We start from the raw sequence: 7,788 nt of genomic DNA, 5'->3' as shown, positions 1-7,788 counted from the left end.
ATTAGAAGGGCTGATTACCTCACTTATGGGAACCGTTTCCTTTAGGAGTGCCACTGTTTTGTAGAGTGGGCATCAATACTCTCCATCAAGGTTACCCACTTGACTCACCTATAGATTGAAAAGGAGTGCTCATTACTACGTATTATCCTGAGCAAAGTTACGTTTTATTCTTTCATACGACGCAGTGAGTGATTGACGCGTGAAAAAGGGTGGCCAAAGGATGTGCATGTCTTTTGCCTGCAAATTAACCTTTCCCTCTAACTGTCCGCTCCAGACAATGTGACAGGTGCGGCAGGACGGACCTGTCAGTAAAGATGCAAGAGTTTGAATCAGTAACGCGTAAATGAACGGCGACAAAATAACACACGTGGAAATGACAAGCGCTTGTCCTGTGTAGTATCTTAACGTTTACTCGTTTTAGCTCTCACCAATGTTCTTGGTGGACATGTATCTCCGTACAGTTTATCCAACCCTCGCACATAGTTGGAACTGAGCTTGTCGACCCTCCACATGCATCCTCGTTCCCGAAGGAAAAAGTTCTGACTACGTGCCTAGATATACTTCATGAATTTATGAATAGGAAAACGCGCATCACATTATGTACATGATATTATGTACATGATATTGTGGAAAATTTATCACTTAATGGGCAGGTAACTAAATTGTGAAATGAATTGACGAACAGCTGAACAGTTTCACTGAAATTTTACTGTAAATGATGAGGAGTTTGTTTAGAGGAAGAGCCCATTTCTTAACAGATATTTATACGATGACGTTGAAACTCGAGCTACAGTTGCCCTTGCACGCCAACCCAATACGTTATAAGATGCCATAGTGACAATTAAATAACATTTTGAAAAGCTCCTCTGAGTGACCGTGGTCATTTGTTTTTCACACATGAATCGTCTACAGAGAGGGAAATATGTAAGCAGTCCTGACGTCTGCAGGCGTTACAGCGTCCTGATTTCTCTGACGTTGTCTGCTTTCATGACATGCCAATCATGTCCGGAACATGTATGTTGTTTTCGTAACCTTACGAACGTTCTATCGTTTATTATCAATGAGATTGCATCTTTTTCTACTTTTCTCCTTGGCAAGCAACTTTCTCATTCTGCTCACTACTTTCTTAGGCTCTTCCAAGACACCTACAAGATCTCATGAGCTTTGGCAGGCCTCATATGCAGGAACACTTCTACATTCTCTGAAAGGCCGACTGTAGAACGAGTGCTTCGATTTATTTGTAAAAATGCAGGAGGAAATTTTCATCTTGGGGCTTTCTTATGAGCCTTCACAATCACCTGTCCCAACTATTGAGTCAGAAGCAGGGTTCATTCTACGGCGTTGTCTGAGACGCGCGTCCTCTCTTCATCTCTTTTTTTAAGGTAGAGTGAATAACTGAGGTACACAGTGAAGTCCGATCTGGAAGCAAAAGCTTAACCGTTTTTTCTTCTTTCTTTAGTAATATATGAGTGAAATGTACTGTACACGCAAGCGATTCACTCTGATGTCTCTCTGATTCCACCTGCTTTCTTTGCTTGCTGGTCCTTAGAAAGCACTATTTTTCAGCCACCCCTCTCTGTGCTACCAATAGCAAGGGAATTTGCGATACGTTACATTAGCGTCCTTTCTAGCATTTGAGTTGCTCAGAGGCACACAGCACCTTCACGGCATCGCACCACTAGAAAAAAAAAAAAAAAAACGTTTGCCACACACGTGCACAACAAATAACCGTACCCAAGCAGATGAAACACGAGGGCACCTGCTCACCCACTTGATCGATCACACACACCAGAAATTGCGTACGCAAACCTTTATGCAATTTCGCAATGCATGATATCTCTGGAAACAATCCTAAATAGCAAATGCTGGCTCTACAAAAGCTTTCCAATCAGTAAAGAACGCAAGACGAACCATTTGGTACAAGAGACAAAGACTTGCCAAAAGGAGTGTTTTTTACATTATATTTGGTAAAATAGAGCGTAAAGGTTTGCTTGAGGTTTCAGTTTTTGCGACAACGTCTTAGACCTCATATTTAGAATCTCTCTGCGTATGCACACGCAAGAAAATTTGGTATTTCTTTGTTAGCAACATTGAAGTTTATTTCAATGATTCATGACTGCTCAAAAATCATGACTGCTGATTTTTTCTTACTGAATCTAAAATCTAGCCTATGTCCCTCATTCAATCTAGCCTATGTCCCTTCCACGCCTAGTGTGTCCAGTATTTCCCACAATTCCTCTTGAACCACGCTACCGTATGCTCCCTTGATATGCAAAAATGCTAGCCACAGGGACCTGTGTTCCTTTTCTGCTATTTTGATGCACTGCGTCAGTGAGAACAGATTGTCTTCCAAACTCCTGTGTTTCCGAAACCCATTCTGCAGTTCCCCTAGCTCCCCCTCATCCTCTATCCACGCCTGCAGTCTTTCCTTTATAATCTGCATTGCCAGCCTGTAGATCACTGATGTCACTGTTATAGGATGGTAGTTGTTTATGTCAGCTTTGTCCCCCTTTCCTTTATAGATCATGCTCATTCTGCTAAGTTTCCATCCATTGGGGACTTCTCCATCGATTATTATTTTGGTCACTGCCTCTCTCAAAGACTGCTTAGACTTCGGACTTAATGTTTTTATCAGCATGATTGTAATGCCATCTGGGCCTGTTGATGTACTACTATAGGAATCCTTTTCTCAGCCCTTTCCCACTCTCGTTGTGAAATTGGAGCCATGACGCCACTTGACTCATCTTTGTCGATTGTGGTGCATAAAGCTCCTCTTTGTTGAAACTTTTCTGTCACCCTTGTTCTTATATATTCAATAGTTTCGTCCCCTTCTAGATTAGCACCATGAGCTGTAGTTATAAACCTCTGCTCTAGGCTCGTCTCATTTTTTATGGAGTTTAGATGGTTCCAAAAATTCACAGCTGCCTTTCTATCTCTTTTGTGTACTTTCGCCAGTCACTGAGCTCCCTTTCTTCTGATGTTTTCATTGATCAGAAGGGATGCATTCCTTCTACAGCTTAGAAAGAGTTCCCATTTTCTTTCAACATCATCGGTCGGTTCACCCCGCTGCTTAGCATGTCTGTGTTCCCTAGAGGCTTCCTGACGTTTTGCTATGGCTCTCCTAACTTCCTCATCCCACCAACTTTTGGCTTTGTGTCTTCTTTTCCGGGGTGACTTGTGACGTGCCTTAGCAAGCTCTAGCTCCAACAGTCTAATTATATTTGTGTATGTCCACACTGTTTTATTATCCTCAGTGATTACTTTCTCAATTTGCTTAGTGGCTATTTCAATTTGCCTTTCTGATAAAAAATTTTCCTGTAGTTGCTCATCTTGTCTCCTTCCCACTTTCACTGCTCTTCCAAAATTTAGCTTGATACGTTTGTGATCACTACCCAGACTTCTGGAGCCACCTTCATCTATGTGCATTCTCCTGAGCTTATCATACATCCCATGTGACATCAGTGCGTAAACTATCGTCGACTGCAGCCTTCTTACCTCCCATGTTATTTGCCCTTCACACTTCCCGGTACTGTTGCAAATGATCAAATCAAGCCTTTCACACATATCCAAGATAATTTTGCCTGTCGGGTCAGTATATCCATCTATATCTTCTATGTGCGCATTCATATCTCCTAGTATAATTATCTCGCACTCTCCTCCTAACTCCTCAATGTCCTTTGATATACACTCTACCATTGCCTGGTTTTCCTCTCTATTCCCTATATATATTCCCCATATAGAAGCACCACCATCCAGTGGACATTCCGAGGACTAAACAGAAAGGTGGCACACGTACACTTTCTTACGGCTTGCGCTTCGTGTCTACTTCCCTATTTAACCACCTTGAGTTTATGGTATATACTAGTTCACTGTATTCATGGCACTGCGGCCCAACGCTCGCTAATCCTTTCTAAAACCAAGGAGATTACGCCCAGCAAGTATAACGTAGCAACATCTTTCCTGTCAGATAGTGGTCAATGTACATGCTAATGGCTGCTAATGGGGATCGCAGCGTCTTCGTTAACTAAAAGCCGAATGCTCCTGTTTTTCATTACCCATTAGCAGCCATTGGCATGTACATTGAGCATTATTTTTTATTGTTCAACAACGCACTGAAGAAATCTCTCACGGGCACCACCTTGAAGGTCAAAACGTTATACTTGTGACATACTTACATGTTACATCATCAGACCAGATCGAGATCAAAGTTCTTGCAATTTTAACATGGCGATTTGTCTCCCAGATTGCAATCTTACTGATATCTATGCCGAAATAGAGCCGTATTTGGCTGGACCGTGTTATAGATACGATTACTTTCGAGCACGATTAAAAACCTTGATCTCAATTGACCATAATGACTCAACATTACCCGTGTGACATCAGTATAACACCTGGATAAAATTAATAAAAGCACTGATATGTTCACCATTAGCTAATGTGTTTTGGCGTATGGAGATTAACTTCAGACATGAATAACGAAAGAGCGTTTGCTTACCTAAGATTTGTTTTTCGTTCTATTGTGTTTTCCTTCTAGTGACCTGAATATTTTATGGTAAGAATAAAAATTCATCGCTTCCGGTATTCTATTGTGCAAATGTTATCATTTTATAATCATCGCTATCTACTGAGCAAGTTTAACGTGCTATGATTGCCGGCGTTCTAAGTCCGAAACCCACAATATCAATACAAAAGACACCGCAACCAACTTAGATTGAGCAACTTGATCGAGGCTTCCCATGAGTCTGGAAATAGAACAAAGTCTTGCGACCTAAATAACCAAAGCGTACGTGCCTAAACTCTCGACCAACCATTCAGCCAGCTGGAAAAAACTAAAAAAAACCTAAAAAGAGGGGGGGGGAACTCACAACTTCAGTGTTGCGAAACCGGGCAGCCTTTTTAACCTCAGACGCGAAATTGAACCGATGCAAATAGCGCCACAGACTGCGAGAGAAACACAAACACAGGCCGTCCGTAATTTATTGCTGCAACCCCTCGGTGCCTTTCCCTCACGCGTTCAAGCACAGACGCTTATAAGCTGCTATAAACAGCTAGCCGCTGACCGTCTAAACAAGGTGGATGCCCGTGTACAGTTGCACAGCTGTTGCTTTTGCCGGATAATAAGCGCAAAAACAAATTGCTTTCTCAACAGGCCAATAGGCCTCAAAACCCGTGCAATAATTGGCACGCCGAAAAGCAGCTTAGCTTATTTTCGGTTGTCTTGCACTGCGGCTCTTATTTTGGGGCATAGAATCTGCTTAGCGCGCGAACGGGCTGTGATATACGTAAATACCGCAGTGTGCGTTACGAAGAGAAAATATCCTCTGCGTATTCCGCAGTGCAGCAGTTTTTTTTTTAGGCGGCGGTGGGCATCTAGACCTTCATAAAGGACTACAAGTTCTAGACAAAATCGCACATCAGATGGTTAACGAGCAGACAGATCTCACTAGATGATCTGCGCATGCGTAGGTTTCCGACTGCGCTACCGCCATCTATAGTTGCAGTACGCGGGGTGCTGCTGGGGCGTCTGCTTGTCGCGTTCTTCAAGTATCTTCGCGTTTGGCCCGAATTCTCGACGCGTGAGACAATTCAACAAAATAAAAACATCAGTACAGACCTTCAGTTCATGTTACTACATTTCAGGTCGCACTGCATGTCCTTGTGTTAATATAAAAAAAGCAATCGACAGTGCTTGCATGTGGCCAGGTCGTCTCAGCGTGTTCATGCGTTTGCGTCGCTTTGCTGAACTCATATTATCTATTAAAATGCGATAATTTAGTCCCTGTCGTCATGTGAGCAAAACGCATCTTTAGTAAATGTCAGCACGCGAGGGATACAAGTTACAGTATGTGCAGAAAAGAACTTCCCCAGACTCGTCGATCCGAAGACGGGAAAAGAAACAAGCTGATGGAATGATAAAAAAGCTTTTTGCGCATCTTTTCCATTAAACCAAGACTTTTGTTGCACACTGCGTTGTCAACGCAGGGGGTCGACACCAGTGGTGCGTTAAGCGTGAATGATTATGAAATGGCCCCCGTGAAGCAGGTTATAAAAGAGCCTCCATAGGAAGGCGATTAGCTACATACCACTTGAAAAGTTTACGGTCACACAAATCTTGTAAACGGCAAAATATTACCTACTGCAGAAGGAATGGATCAGTCAGAGAGATGCTATGGCGACACACACACACTAAGGCGGATGAGTGGTAGTGCACTCCGAAGCTTCTGGCGACGGCCCGATAGCTCGGCGGATTTCACCGCTAGCCGTGTACGGCTTCATACCTGCAATGCGCCCACCCTGATATAAGAAGATAAGCTTTGCTACCGCTGCTGCCACTTTTAGTCGCGTTCGTGATATCACATTAGTAAAGAAATGGCGCCATTCTGACGGCGTCGTTGACGGCGATGCTGCACGCCGTGCACTGCACGGCGTGCAGCTGTGTACACGCACAGCACGCACTTGTAAGCGTCGTTTGTACGAGAGTCGTCATTGTTTTTGTTGGGAGGTCCATTCAGATGATCTGTGTTGCCCTGAAAGCGTGTTATATCCAATTCGCCACGGCTGCCGGCGAACGTTCCAGCAAGAGATTGAGCACACGTTGCATGAAGTTTTGCCGTCGCTCATCAGTCCATCACTCGCGCTGAAAGCTTATGATGCAATATGTCTGTATGTAGAGCCTAGCTTATATATACATGCACTGAACTCGCGAACACTTTAATACACGTTGGAAGACCATGGTGTTTGCCGCTCCGTCCGACTGCGTTGATTGTCGAGTTTGATATCGTTTGGAAAGACGTGAATTATCCAAGTCCTTTTGATCCAGGCTGCTTTTTTAGCATCCCAGCACGCAGCACATGGAACCAACCATCAAGATTCTTTCAAATACGGCGGCCAAAGCTCGTTGATGCAGGTTGCCGTTGCAGCCTGTATCACGCAGCCTGCCCCTAGAGTACCTATTCAGTACTCCAGGTGCCGTCATGCACTGCGGCAGTAGTGGCGCAGTGCAACTCGGGGTGAAATTGGTCTATTGAGCCTCCTCCGAATTTCAGCTGACGTACTACGTCGATCAACTAAAGTTGTGTTGTTTTTTTCCGCCGCAAGGTGCACTATCCCGAAGAAAGTTTTAAGCAATACTTATAAAGGGACACTGCTCAATTGTAACCTTTAGTGTCAGTTATAGGTCAAATATTATTCGCCTACAGTGTCTGTCCCTATAAGGTTATGAGACTGAGTTGGTAAAAAAAAGCGTTTTGTCTAATTGAAACATTTGTTAAGAGAAGTACGAAAATTCTTCAAAATGGTTTTCTCCGGCACAATGCATCTTTTCCAACGTGATTCCCATGCTCAAAAGCAGTCCGACGCAGTAAATCTGTAATAACGGTTCCCGGCTACTGACTCGAAAGTCGTAAGTTCGATTCCGGCTGTAGCGGTTACATTTTGGTGGGGGCGAAATGCCGGAGACCCATGTTCTCTGCGATGTCAATGCACGTTAAAGAACACCAGATGGGGTAGATTTCGGACGCCGTGTGCTACGGTGTGCTTCGTAAACATATATGGTGGTTGTAGCATGCGAAACCCGATATTATTATTATTATTATTATTATTATTATTATTATTATTATTATTATTATTATTATTATTCAATGCTTTACGACAGATGCCGTGACCTTTCTCAGAGACTGTCGTAGCCAGTTGGATGGCTGGAACACTTTCGAAACGATGACCTTTCGCACTCCTCTTGAGCTTGTAAGGACCACGCGCCCCGGCTATCAAAAGATATATCGCCACGTT

Source organism: Rhipicephalus microplus, chromosome 1 (genome assembly GCF_043290135.1).
Source record: "Rhipicephalus microplus isolate Deutch F79 chromosome 1, USDA_Rmic, whole genome shotgun sequence".
In the NCBI taxonomy this organism is placed as follows: Eukaryota; Metazoa; Arthropoda; class Arachnida; order Ixodida; family Ixodidae; genus Rhipicephalus; species Rhipicephalus microplus.
The sequence above is the reverse complement of the archived record's forward strand: the minus strand, read 5'-3'. Positions refer to the sequence as shown.